The sequence below is a fragment of the Rissa tridactyla genome, chromosome 2 (genome assembly GCF_028500815.1).
Source record: "Rissa tridactyla isolate bRisTri1 chromosome 2, bRisTri1.patW.cur.20221130, whole genome shotgun sequence".
Lineage (NCBI taxonomy): Eukaryota > Metazoa > Chordata > Aves > Charadriiformes > Laridae > Rissa > Rissa tridactyla.
The window spans coordinates 51,055,672-51,070,838 of record NC_071467.1 but is presented as its reverse complement, the minus strand read 5'-3'; positions in this window follow the sequence as shown (position 1 = coordinate 51,070,838).

The following is a 15,167-nucleotide window of genomic DNA, read 5'->3' as shown; positions in this document are numbered from 1 at the left end:
TTGACTAATGGTGCCGAGGTTGTTTAGCTTAGCTTACCAGTGTCAAATGGTTTAAAGGACAGACATATGAGCAGATGGATTTCTCCTGCCAGGGCAGAGGATTGATTGTGAGTGAGGCGAATGGCATCCATGCTATTGCATGAGGAGGAGACACTTCTCTACTTGCATGTTGTCAGGCAAGATCATTTTAAGAGGAATTGATGACAATCTTTGGCTTTTAAAAAAATATTACTCATCTACAGATCAGAACATCCCTCTCCCCAGGGAGGGGATGTTGTGTGGTTTCATGTTGTTTTGATTATTGCTGATGAATGTTATGTTATGACAGTAGCAATGAGGTTCAATAAGGTTCGATAAACTTCGGGTACTGCTGGGAAAGAGAATTGCTCTCTCAAATTGATCCTTTAACTAAGATCTTCCCCCCTTACCACCACCATGTGAGGATCAGGAGGAGGAGGAACAGAACTCAGGAGGAGCTTGAGTCAGATGGGCTGAGGATGCGGCAAAAACCTCCCTCGTGCAGGGAGCCCCATTTTCCATGTCTGTGGCCCCCAGGAGTGTGGGTTGCCATGCTGGAGAGCTGCTTTTGGAGAAGATCCATGGGGAAGAGTCCCCAGCCCATGCCATCTGTGCCCCTATGTTGCCCTGGATTTCCATAGCCCTCATTTCATCTCTTTCTTTTGGGTTTTTCATAACCATCACCTTAGCTTTACTGAAAGAGAGCAAATTGTTGGAGGGAAGTTCCTGCGTTTGAATGCTGTGAACCCCAATGGTGGGGTGAGTGTAGGGTGCTCCCAAGCCCAGGAAGGGCTCTGCTCACCATCCAACATGCAGGCACTGCTTTTCAGCTTCTGAGGGAGAACTGGATAAATAGCAGGAAGCACAAAAATCCAAAAGGGTTCACAAGTGCCTCTGAAATAAATTACAGAGTGTAAACTCCCCACAGCCCAAGGCTGTTGTTGAGGTGTCAATGACAGCCAAAGCAGACCTTGCTTAAAAATACCTGCAAGGTTTCTTACGAGTTCACCCACAAATGCAAATCCTTTCTCTGCCTGCAAGGTTCATTAATGTCATCATTGCGTTGCGAGGAAGCAAAATGGCAATATAGAGCAATTAATGAAAATAAAGGTTAAGTACAATTTCCCTGTTTCCCAAGGGAACAGGGTTTTTTCAGGAAACAAATTCCTGTCTATGCATGAGAAATTATGCAGCTTTCTTTTTTTCCTTTCCATAAAATTTTATACAAAACTTGATCATAAAGAGGAAGAACATATTAAACTAGTGTCTATGTGGAACAGAACATGGTATTATAGACTAGAGTACATGAGAGAAATCAATAGCTTTGTATAAGCATGAAGTCCATAATCTCTCTACAGACGTACCTTAGAGAATATATGCATTTTAACTGTCTTTGTATAAAACCTTCCAGGGAACTGAACATAATAATAATAATTAATCATGTAATTAATACTTAATTTATAAAGGGCACAGTATGCCCCACTCTCCTACAGAGGCACTTGGGGTGATAAGCAACTGAAAAATAGAATTCAAATAAAAATAATTCATTAAAATGAGGACAAGAAAGATAATAAATAAAGTACAGATGGAAGAAGTAGAAAGGGAGGAAAGATGTGGCTATGCAGATGCACAGGCAAAACAGGAAAAACTTAAAAGCTCCTAGCCTCATCCTGCTCCTAACAAGACTCCCATTCACTCTGGCGGAGTGGAGACGGGGATATCACTGGGAGCCCTGCGGAATCATCATGTGCTGCCTTATAAAACCAAGAAAGACATCCATCTTCCATCAACTGAAAGCCTAGAATGTTTGTGAGCTGGATCAGGCTTGGTAGCCTCAAATAAACCCTAGTAAGTGAACTGAATGCTACTTATCTGTGCGCTCGCTGACTTCTTCAAAATAGATTCCATCTCCCACTGGAGCTGACCTCAGGGAACTCAGCATCACTTCTCTTCCAGCAGCAGGTCATGGTCCTGGGAGAAGTTAGTACCTACCAGCCCATCTGAAATCCCAGAACTTGCAGGATGTATCGGACAGCTGTGGTTTGATGTTTTACATCATCCTTTGGAAAACCACAGAGTAGTGCATACCAAGTGATAAAATCAAATAGACTTTTTTTTTTTTTTAATGGGTTGTTTTCTCTCATATTTCTGTTCTTCCTCCATAAGCAAATAATGCCCTAGTGGAGCATGAGAATGAAGTCACAATTTGCAACCGTGGCAGAGAAACTATTAAAAGTCTATAAATAAATATTTTTATTGCAACAATGCTGCAAGAGCCAGTACTTTCTGAGAACCATATTGACATCAAGATGGGCTGGGGGACTATGTTCAGTTACCAGTGATGGTTAGTTGGAAGTGTTTGACTGGGAGATGTATGCAGCCTTCTCAATATTCTTATTCAGTTGTACACTTCCAAGACCTGCAGTGTTGTCGTCCCTTAAGAAAACTGCTTTCTATTTCAAAAGCACCAACTCTGAATGTTAAACTGAAAGGAGATAAAAGAATCACAGTGGTAAAAACTGCACAATTCTACCCTCTTCATTATACAACAAGCTGATTCAGTATTTGCTTCTTTACAGTTTTATGCAGATATAAAAGGCTACTTTGGGAAATCTGTAACACTATTATTAAATGTCACTGAACAGAGTTGAGTAATAGTGATGACTCATCCTCAAAAGATTTGATTTAGTTTGCATTGGCTTCCCAAGTGTTGAGTTCTCATTTTGAACTATATCAACCACAGTGCCCACATCTAATGTAAGGACCGTTCACATCAGCAGGAGTCCTTCCTCTAAGAATCAAGATCTTAGTGAGAAGGATGCTTTAGAAATTTTAATATTGTTAATCATGAGTAATAATTATCCGTAATTCATAAGGGCCAACGGAAAAATCAGGCCTTGTTGTGCTATAAGGCACAGACAGTGGAACATAGTCTGTGCCTTAAATCTATAAAAACAATGCAGATGATACAGTATTGGGAGGGATGTGGCCCACCATGATTCTATATGTCATGGTAGCAGTAAATGTCATGGTAGTTCAATTTATTTTTCAATAGGTTAAGAAAGACAAGAAAAAGAGAGAGAATTTTGAAGGCGAATGGGATGAAAGAAAGGACTAGGAGAAGGAAGATTGACAGTTTAAAAATTAAATGAAGGTAGAGAGGCTAGGGGATGGGAAGGGTGTGGGTGCTGAAGCCATAGGCATAGAGCAGGGACTTGTATATGACTAATCAGAATACTCCTACCAATAAATTAGCTAAGAGTCCTTACTTTGAGCAATATTAATCCAGAATGGCCTGAAAAGCCTCAAGTATCACTGGACTTACTTCAAGTATGATAGACAACGCTCTCCGCACACCTGATGCAATGGCTTCCCAGTCAAATAATTCTATGTGTTAGATAGCACCTAAGTAGGCACCAGACTTTGGGAGTTACAGAGAAACACTCTGCTTTTAATCACTAATGGGGCCACATTTGAGCTTCTTAGAACTTTGGGGTGGTTTGGGTTTGGATCTAGACTTTAAGGCATCCCGTGGTCCTGGGAAGGGAAGCTTGATTTGTTGTGATGTTCCGGTGTTATTTAAATTATGTACTTGGAGGAGTTTAGCTATGAAACTCCAGTACAAGACTAGTGAAATGGGAAATATATATAACAGTCTAATCTTCCTGCACAGTTCAGATAAGCGTAAAAGGTCTGCATGGGCAGATAAAACATTGCTCAATAAGGAAAGGAATTTTCCATCTTACCCTTTTAAAACTGAACATCAACATTTACTCCCACTTCCTCAAGCTGCTTGAACTATTATTTCTATTAAGAAAATGGACTTGAGACCCAGCTACTGTAGGGAACCTTTGTATTAACTTGCTTAGGTTAAGGGGCTTTGGTGATATTGTATCTTCACAGTAGGATGTAGCTGTTGCACTCTGGGACTCCCTGCTTTTTGTAGATATGCAGCATTACAACTTCTATCTCCCTTGTAAAGTCCAAGAGACATCAGGGAAGGAAACAGGGAGAAGAAATGGGACAATGCTGGTGAGCTGCTCCCTCGGAGGCGGTGGGAAGCGCAGAATAAATTAGAACAGCTCTGAGTTTCTGTAATTTTCACAGCGGGTTGGACATGCAGAGTTGCTGAGAATTAACACCTGTGTTTCTGCAGAAGCGAATCCTCAGGAGAAGTGTCACAGACTTTGATAGAGATGGAAGCAGCAGGGTTCTACAGAAACCAAAAGGCATCCCCTGGAAATGCTTTCACTGCCTTGAGGATTTAAGGAGAATGCTATTCTCCCTGTAACAAACATTAATTTTAGGTATCATGGATGCATGGAGATGTTATGGCACTAGCATATAAATACCAACGTATGTGTTTATGCCTATTACATCCTTGAGAAAAGTTTAAAACCCATAAAATGTATTTAATATTGCAGGTATTTTCTCAGAAGGAATCTGGGTAAAATAGAATGGAATTGCAGGTGACAGAAAGATACCACTTATTGATCAACTCCCTATGGATCAGTGAAGGTTTAAATCTGTGGGGAAATTCCTCAAGTTCAGAGTATGTCACAGAAAAGATTATTTCAGTATGTCGCAGAAAAGATTATTTCAGTGTCTAACAAGAAGATGGATATAAAACTAAACTGGCTGGTCCCCAGGGGTTTTGAGATGTGTGATAGTGTGGAGAAAAGCTTTCGGCCTCTCCCACCCTAGCATGCTGCTTGAATGACAAGGACCCTGGTCCTTGAAAACCACGGTCTAAACGGACAAGATGTACTTGAACGTTGTGTCTGCTCCCTTGAACAGAGATTGTTACCTGCTTGCAGATTTCCTTCCATTTTCTTTTGAGCAGTGAACACATTCAGTGATTTTTGTGATGCCCAGAGCCTTGCTACTGTATGAGAATTTGGCAAGATACCGATGGTGAAGAGTCCAAGGACAGGAAAACCTGTCAGAAAAAGTCTACTTGGGATGGACAAGAGGTGGGAGTTCATAAGGAATATTTTGAGAGAAGTGGGAAAAGATGGGAAGGAGACAAAAAGCATTAATGAGATGAGTTATAAAAACAGTATATGATGGCAGTAGAGGCTATAGGAGTGGAGGTGGAACTTCCAAGAGAAAGTAAAGGGACAGAAGCAGATGTGGGAAAAGACAAGCAAACAGAGAAGGCGTGCTACATATCAGGCCTTAAAATGTTATTTTTCTCCCCTCATTCTTGAATCCTTTTCAGTGCATTTAATAATACAATGGTTGAACTATAATTCAGTAATTGCACTCACTGTAAGACCTTGTGGAAAGTTTATTTAATTCCCCCAGTTTTGAGCGATTCAGTTACATCATACCAAATGTGGGCAGAAAGGAAAAAAAAAAAACGCTCGTCCTGTGCAGCGTTAGTGATATATACAGCAAAGGAGAATCAATTTAATACATCACCACTGCAATGTGAATTTCTAGAACCATTGAGCTGAAAAGTACAATCCCACCAGTCTGATACCATGAAAATGAAAGTTGATGTCTGCCTGGATCAATTTTATCATGAAAATAATGGCATCACTCTGGGCACAAGATTTAAAGCCTTCAAGGCTTTGGGGAAGACACACTCAGTAACCTACATACAAAAGTAGATTGATTGAGAGTGGCTGGAACACACATAAAGCTGACATTTTTACCCGTCTGGGCCTTTATCAAGACTGATAGGCTGAAACATTGTCTTTCTGAATGTTCCCGCTGCTTTCATATGGAAGCTCCTGGGTTTGCGTTACTCTTGAGGCTTTCACAAGGTGTGTGCACAGTACGTCTGATATACCACCGGATATGTCTTGGTGGTGCAAAGAAAATGAGCTAAATTCATCCTCCATCTAGATGCCCCAGAAGGGAGAGATTATTTTCTCTCTCTAATCTTCTTTTTATAAACAAAGTGGTCTAGACACCAACAGGTAAATGTTCTGAGAACAAACAACCTTTTGTGCAGCTATAATCTTTGGGCACCCATCGCTCAGCCTTGGTTATACAGCACCTTCTCTCTGCTGCCGGGTGCCTGATCTGGCTTACAACCTGCAAGTCTCTGTCCCCTCTAGCTTCGCAGGGAGGTGGTGCCATTCAGCAGACATTTGCCCTAGCTTAAAATCGAGCAACCTGTTGGTAATTACAAATGTGAAGAAAAGTTAAGAAAGTGTGGCAGCGAATTAAAATGAACTTGGGTTCATTTTAGGAAGTAAACAAAGGCTAATGAAAATGCTCATAAAGAAGAAAAAAACTTAATATGCGGTTATGAAAACATACAGTAATTATGAACATTAACAGCATCAGAGGCTGGTGCAAAGAGAGTTGCTTGGTATTTCCCTGAAGATAAAAAGCCATCTGTGTGCATCAGGAATCATCATTTTTTGGTTCTCCGGGGTAGAGGATGATATGCAATTGCTAAGCCTCCATTTACTATATACAAATGTTACCCTGTGCGACAGTGGCTGTCAAAAAGCGTTCCACACCTAATGGCAAAAAGCAAATGCCTAACAAGATAGATTCACAAGTTACTACTTAGGTGAACAAATCCAAGGAAGCAAAAGATTTCAAGTAAATTAAGTGAATTCTGTGGAATAAGCTACTTTTCAGCATAGCTTTCTCCTGCTTCACTCCAAAATGTCAACAAGTTTCTACAGAAGGAAGGAGGACATGTAACTTGCATCACTGCGATTTTTAACTCCCACAGATCAAGCCCTGCTTTGGTAGTCAGGAGCAGCTGTGGTTGGATGGCTTTGGTGCTGGAGACAAGACCTCTGAAGATCATGTTTCTGATCTAGTTTTTGCCATCGTCTTCCAAATTACTGTCTCTTTCTTGGAGTTGCAGTATACAAATGCCAATTTTTGTCCCAATGTGTTCAAAATTATTTACTCATTAAAACCCACAATCTAAAAAACCAAAATGTTTGGTAGAAAATGATAAAAATGACCAGTCTTCATGCTTTCAGAAAAAATAACATGTTACAGCTGACTGAAAAGGGGAAACTGTGGTTCATGTTAGATCCTAGTATTAAATATTTGGGTTTGTGTCCCAACGAAGGAGAAAAAATTAATTATCATGAAGTGAAGAGTTCAAAAAGGTATAATTTCAGGAATGCCAGCATTTTCTATCAAGATCGCAAACATTCCCAAATGAACATATTTGGTTAATAAGTTTGTTGCGTAAGTGCATAGGTTTGGTCTAATGTTTGTTCATTATGCGGAGCATACCTTTATTCTACCTCTCTGTGGCTATTTGCCCTGTCTTTCCATGTTATTTATGTCGCTTTAGCTTTTGAAAGTTGAGAAAATTCACAATATACAATACAATGAAAGAGTATTTTAGCTCGGAGCAGGAGTGCAGTTGTCAAGCAAGGCTGCTGACCACCTCTGCTTACCACAATCTGGTTTGCAATGGTCTTAGGGAGAGCAAGCTGGATTGCTCTTGAGTGAAGCTGAATGAGAAACATGGGTGCCCTGGCTGCTAAGGGGATTTTGGTGCTTCGAATCAGACTAGAACAAAATGCGCAGAATAAAATCTGCTACATAAAACAAAAGATGAATCGCGTGGCTCTCAGGTTGTCAGTTATGATAATTTTGCACTATGGTTACATGTGTGTTGTACCAAATTACTTGCTAATGCAGTTTGCTATGCCCCAATCACCTTAAAATCCAAGGAGACAAGGCAAGAAGAAAATACACATACACACACAAAAACACAGGAGAAAGAGAATCATTATTCATATTGTAGGCAAGCAAGCAAGCTAGGAATAGTTTGTCTTCTGGTTCCCCGCTTAGAGACCACCCACTAGATGACTGGTGTTTCTTTTATCAGTTTTAAGTTATTACCACATTTGGGATGGTGTTGGTGTGGGACTACTGAAGTATGGAAGGTCTTAATTTATCATGAAGGCTAATTAACATTATCCTGAAAAATAAGGAGATAATTAATGGTTTTCCATGTTCAGCACACCTGTTGAACAAACACACTGTCCAATACATATATTGACAGATAACCCAACGTGATAATTTCAGAAGACTAGCATGGAGACTCATTTGTTCACACATTAAATTAAAAAGAGATCAAGGGAATGTAACCACCAGTTTAGAACTGTCACCAAGTAGATTAATTCTCAAAAATTGAATCCACATATCCCCTTTTCGACGAATAATTAGCCTAACCGAAGTGCAAAATCAAAGGCTCAGAAGGGAGGGTGTTAGAATTTTTTATTCACCTATGGTCTTGCCATATATTCTTGGGTGTCTCTTTAGTGAAAGAGGTGGCTTGAGAGCCTTTGGGGGCTGGGGCCATATTTTATGTTCCTAATTGAACAAGAAGTTGGGTAAACTGCTATTCATAAGTGCTTTTAAATAGTGAAACAGTTTTGAACTGGAATGTTCCATATTATGGAATGTTGCATATTCCATAAACTGTAACTGGCACCCCAGTTCAAGAAGGATGAACTGACCCTGGAAAACATGCTGTGAAGGGATGGCACGGGGAGTGGGGGAGCTCTTCACAATAGAAAAGACTAGAAGATTTTGGCTTGCTTATGTTCAGAAAATGAAAGCTGGGAGGGAGTAAAACACAAAAAAGGACTTTAGTAAAACTAGATTCTGGATCGGCCCTTTAACAGTGAAGTCAAAAAGACCTACCAGACGAAGATGGCACTTGATGAGCTTCTGAAAGGGCACTTCGGAGATCAGCATCCGAGAGAGCCGTGGGCTAGATCTGATGAGCCACCCCAAGCTTTCTGAAACTGTTATTTATTTCCATACACAAGGTCTGTTTAAACTGTCTGCCGTGGGAGCAGACCAAGGAGCTGATTCTGGCTTCCAGTGACACACCTCCTGCTCCAGGGGGGAACCACTTCGTGAGAGACTCAGCTTGCTTCTCCACCTCAACATCATTTCTTGGAGCAGTAGTGAAGTGAGAGCTGTAGATCAAACAGTAAATTATGATACTACAATAATAATAGTAACAGTGGAACTGTTTTATACATTTATAGACATCATTAAGACAAATGGCAAAGAAAAATGAGTCTCAAACCCAGGTGGTCAGAGTAAGCTCTTCCAGGTAGGAGCTATCTTCTATTCTTCATTCCACTGTGCCTAAAGCAGGTCTTTTCTTGGCTGGGCCTGGCATACAGAACTTACAAAAGTCCATATTGACACCACCAAGACTTATTTTCAGCCTGTCTTCCAAATTTCTGTGAGCAATCTTGCGCCATTCCCCTTCTCGCTTTAGAATAAATAAGCAAATACTTGTTGCTGAAATAAAACTTTAAAATTTCAAAACTGGTCCAATTCACTGTTTCAGCCAGCTTCCATGCACAATCAAATTTAGAGGCATTTTGAAATCTACATTTATCAAGTGTTTCTTAGAGGCAATTTTGTGACCCCCCAGAAAAGCTTTTTACTGCTTTATACGTTCCCTTTGGATATTCAGGTGTATCAGTCGCTATTGAAGGAGTTGTTTGAATTCCCTTCAAACTGTGTTTTTTGTCAGGGAAATCTTGCGTTCTGGATCTGTATGTGATTTATCTGAGACGCTGTCAAATCAATGAAGTTTCGCTTCAGCTGCCAGAAAAAATCCGTGCAGTGGTTTTCCCCATGAGGATTTAACTAGTCATCATGTAGGTGGTGGTAAGCGAATAAAACGGGGGCAAAATGGATCTCACACAACACGGCTTTTAACCTCATCCTTTCTTCCAAGCTGGCCTGGACTGTAGACCCTGGCCTCTTTGTTTCAGCTTGGTTCTGTTAAGTGCTTCTCTTCTCTTTCATGCTCAAGGAAAAAAGTCCCCACAACATGGGTCCATGCATCAGGCTGGTCACCTCTGTAGCAATTACATTTTAATGCCATTCTGGTACAAAAGCCAAGCTCTGCTGGGTGCTGTCACAGCAAGCGCTAGTACCAAAATGGGAAAGGCAGCTTTTCCAACCGATTCAGTATTTTTCTGCCACTTTATAGTGTCTCACACTCTCTTACCAAATGATGGTACCAAACTGAGTGGGGAAGTGGGCACTTGGGAAGGGAGAGCCACCCTGCAGGAAGACCTGGATAGGCTGGAAGAGTGGGTTAACAAGAACTTTATGAAGTTCAACAAGGACACGTGTAAGGTCTTGCATCTGAGAAAACATAACCCAGGAGTGCAGCACCAGCTGGGATCTACCTGTCTGGGGAGCAGCTCTGTGGAAAGGGACCTGGGGGTTCTGGTGGACAACAAGCTCAGTATGAGTGAACAGTGTGCTGATGCGGCAAAGCAAGCCAACAGGATGCTGGGCTGCATCGACAAGGGCATCAACAGCAGAGATAAAGAGGTCACTAGCTTACTCTACTCAGCGCTTGTCAGGCCACACCTGGAATACTGTGCCTGGTGTTGGTCCCCACTATGAAAAAAGATATGGACAGACTGGAGAGGGTCCAGAGAAGGGCCACAAAGATGATAAGAGGACTGGGAAGCCTGCCATATGAAGAAAGGCTGAGAGAACTGCATTTTTCAGCTTTGAGAAAAGACGGGTTAGGGGAGACCCTATCACCATGTTGCAGTATTTAAAGGGTGACTACAGAGAAGACGAAGACTCCCTTTTTACAAGGAGTCACGTGGGAAAGATGAGAGGTAATGGGTACAAGTTACTCCTGGGGAGATTCTGACTGGACACAAGTGGAAAATTTTTCACACTGCGAACAATCAGCCATTGGAATAATCTCCCCAGGGAAGTGGCGGATTACCCAACATTGGACACTTTTAAGATTCAGCTGGACAGGGTGCTGGGCCATCTTGTCTAGACTGTGCTTTTGCCAAGAAAGATTGGACCAGATGATCCTTTAGGTCACTTCCCGCCTGGCATTCTATGATTCTATGATTCTTACTCTTTCTTCAGGCAACGGGACTGTGAACTGCAGGAATATGCAAGTTTAATTCGGCTACTAATACTGAGTTTAGCTGCTCCTGAGACTATTTATTTATGTGTTTGAAAATGAGCGTGTGTGAAAAGTTCCCAATTACATGCCCTGACTATAAATCCTTCATCCACAGAGTAATTATTGCATGCCTGGGACAAAGCCTGCATAATCCATTACTGGGTCACATTAAAAAACAAGAACGAAAACTTGACAAATTAAAATGAACAATTTTTTTTCCCCTAAAGAATGGGAAAAGCTTTACCAAAATGATTTTTTTTTCAGTGAAATCTTGTATTTTTGTCATGTGTAAAAATGTGAAAAAATGCCAGCTGCCTTTCCTGAGTAGTCCTAGATACTTCATGCAATTTAGTCTGTGGTCTATTGGTGTACCTGAATTAAATCTATGACAACTCAGGGGCTGCCTGAGCACTAAATGCCAAGCCTGAAACTCATTTTTCTCTTGTCGCCAGTGAGGTGAGAAGGAAGAAAAGTGGTTCAGCCATTCCACTTTGAGGTTTAGGACGAACCTGCAGCTTCACCACAGACTTTCAGCATGCCCAGTGCATGGGAAGCTCCTTGGGACCCAGGTACACAGCTCTCGGCCCAAATATGAATTTTCAGAACCTGTGGCAGTAGCTCTTTGTAACGTCCAAATGTCCACCGCCAAAGGTCCAAAGCGGCCAAGCTCCTCCTGGGAGAGCACAGAAAGGCTCACTCACTGACAGCACACATTTCCTTAGCGCTCCCTCTCCTGAGGTCTGAGCTACTTCTGCAGCCCTGCGTTTGGTGACCCATGCTTCCCCTGCAGCAAACACAGGGTCTCAGCACACTGGGGGCAAAATAGGGTCCACAGTGGCCCAGCAGATCTGGTCTCTGTTCAGGAGATGTCAGAGCAGTGTCCAACCTGCTCCAGGAGGTAGGCATGCTATTTCATGCTACAAAGAATTTTTTTGCCCCTTACAAGCCCAAATCTTCAGCTGTCCCCTGCAATTGAGCACTGGAGCCTCTCTAAGACCAGTGAGAATCTGCTCCCTCTCGTGCAGGACATATGCTGTCCTGCTTGGGTCCCCAGGAGTAATCTCTGTACCATTTACTTGGCTGCCTGAGGGGATTTGAAGGGTGCCTTTTACCTGTCGGTGATGTGCCCCGTGGATGGGGGTGTGCGCATCTGCTCCCTCTCCATCCTGCTGTGGCCATTCCCTTTTGCATGGGATGCACCTTTGCCATAAACTCAACTAGCGAGGTGTTTGCTGGAAGAAAGACTTACATTCGCGGCCATCCCTCCTTGAGGGACACTCCTTGAGAATAGGATTTCCTCTCTCACCTGTTTCACATATCATCCCTCCACCCTAAGTGGGACCGTTTCCCCAGGAGGGAATGAATGCTCCTCTCCCCCTGCCCTCTGCCATCACCCGGTTGTCTCAAGGCTGCTTCCAAGTTTTCTCTGGCAGAGGAAGGGATTATCCCTCTGTCTCCCCCTGACACCTCACACCTTGGAAAAGCAGCACAGGGAACAGTGCCCTCACCACCCATGTGTTCTTTGAGTGGCCTTTATGTAGCATCCAGCTTGCCGACTGGCATTCAGAGCGCTTTTTGTGTTGAGTCATGCAAAGAGGAGAGGTGTGGAGAAATGTCTGCTTCATGAGCAACAGCCAGGCTGACGCATGAAATTGGTGCCAACCTGCTCAGCTCTGTCAAGAGTAAAGTGCTCGAGGGCAGCCCTTCAAGGCTCTTAATGAAATTAAAACCAAAGATGTAGACGCTTCTGTATAGAAAACTCCTACAGGGTTTGAGACAGGAGCTGAGAGGTGGTGACTGGATGATCCGAATGTGGGATTTTGTCTCTGATTGATGGCTGCAGCTCTAAAACCTTGCATGAATTTTTAAATGGATTTAGTTTATAAATCTTTCTGTAATCAATAGGGCTGAGGTACTTGCACATACTTAGGGACTTTTAGTTTAGGGTATCACCTCCTCACCTGTAATATGGGAAGGTATATAACAAGGCGCTGTATGGGATAGCATTTCCCTGTCTCTCACTGTGCAGTGGGAAAAGGAAGTGAGGAGAGCACGTGAGACAGTCAAAATTAGGGAGGAGACAAGCAGGGAACGTGAGGGCAAAAGAAACCACTTAAGGCAGAAGAAATGAGTGCTTAAACCAGAGTTACCTTAGTAGCAGATTTTCAACCTGATTTAGCCCACGAGTAAATCTCAGCCAGACTGAACCAAGACATGAGATGTCTCTTACAGTCCTGCAGAGATCTTATATTTTCCAGCATCCTCCCAGGGTCCTGGGGAAAAGCTGCTGGTCACTATCAGAGTTACCAGCCCTGAAGCCAACATATAGCAGCAGCCACAGTGCTTCCTGCAGAGCACTCCTCAGCAAATTACCCAATAGACTTCAACAGAAATTAATTAAATAGCCGTGGCTTAGCCTGTAATGTAATCAATAGTCACATCGCTGTGTTATGTGGATGTAACTGCCTGGTTGCAGAAAGATTATCCAGCACAATGTGGTTTGGGTTTATATGTCATTATTTAATGATCATTAGACCCCCAAGGATCAAAAGCTACCTTAAAAATCCAGTTTGGGTTTATATGTCATTATTTAATGATCATTAGACACCCAAGGATCAAAAGCTACCTTAAAAATCCAGCTGCCAGTGATGCTGGAATGTTTGCCCTTCATACTAATGAACAACTGGTGAAAGTTTCTACATCTAAGGACCAGCATAGAAATAATTTACTTTCAAGTTTTCGTGTTGCAGGAAAGTATTCTGTACATAATTTTTTTTTATGAAACTCACCTGCTGGTGATGGAGCTAACAGCTGGCTGCATGTGAAGAGTTTAAGAGAGTGCTAATTAAAATCAATTACATGTTGATTGACCTTACCTTACTTTACCAATAAAACATCCTGGCCCACTTTGAATGCCTCATAGATCTCAGGTGGGGCTTGTCTGCAGTGAGGGTTTGCTTTTGCCTCACTGTAGCTATCACTAATCCAAGCTGTTATTGATTGCACACCAATTTACGCTGGTAGGAGGCTGTTCTTGTGCGTGGCATGCCAACACTGGGGTGAAAGATCACCCGAGGAAGGAGGACTGGCCTTCTGTTTTAACAAGGTGGAAATTTTTGTTGATGTGGGTCCTTCTGGGGAGTTCCTAATGGCGTGATCAATGGCATGTAATGAGCACACGGGTGCAGCTGTCCACACTGCGCTGCTCGATGCTGCCTGCTACTTACCAGGGTTTGCATAAGCACTGGGATTTAGGCCTTGCTGACCCTTCTACATTATTTTGGATGAAATAAGATACAAATTTAAAGAACAGCTTCTACTCCTAAGGACCTCCTTAGGCAAATAAGTCCTTAAGCATTTACAGCTGCTTCTGTAGCCACTGCTACCGTCAAGGGCAAGGGTTTCGTTTGAAACAGCGTTCTCTTTTCAGACTGCATTGATAAGTGATGTCATGTTAAATGGGAACTACAGCCTTCATGTATAGTGCAGAGAAGCAGATAAACATGAAATACAGATGCCATTTGTTTACACTTGTTTCTGCAACATATATTCTCTCTCTGACAAGTCTTAACACTTTTTAACAGATACATTCAAGTTCATTCTAGCTATAAAGTTCAGATTCAGATCAGGAGCTGGACTCTCTGAAGCACCCTCTTTTGGATCATACCAGAGATTTACATTGATATTATCTTGATACAATGAGACTAATTGCAGGGTATGTAGAAGGTATTTCCTTTTTCTGGCCTTTCAGAATAATTTAATGTAATCTATGATAACTATGAGCATGTCATTTTCCTTCTTTATAACATACTACTCTAAGTACAGCAGTTTGCCTGTTCCTATTCATCTCTCTGTGCTAAACCGTCCCATTCTCTTTGGCTCCTTTCATACAGAAACCACATCAGGCTTCTATTCATCTTGTTTCCTGCCTCTGCTGTATCCTTTCAAAAACTGGGTGTACAGAATGCTGTAGCTGCAGCATGAGCATGATTGATGCTTATTGTGGGACTGTGTAATCTCTACTTTCTTTTCCTCTCTTTAAAAATCAGGATAGTGTTCAACTATTTTTCTTTTAAAGGCAATTAAATTCTGAGCAGAACTTTTCATTAAATGATCAACAGTGCTGCTTGGGGACTTCTCCTTAAACATCAGCATAACTGCATTCTTCATGTGCCAGTACAAAATGCCTGAGATCACACTACACAGACTTCCATTTTCTTGTGTCAGATAT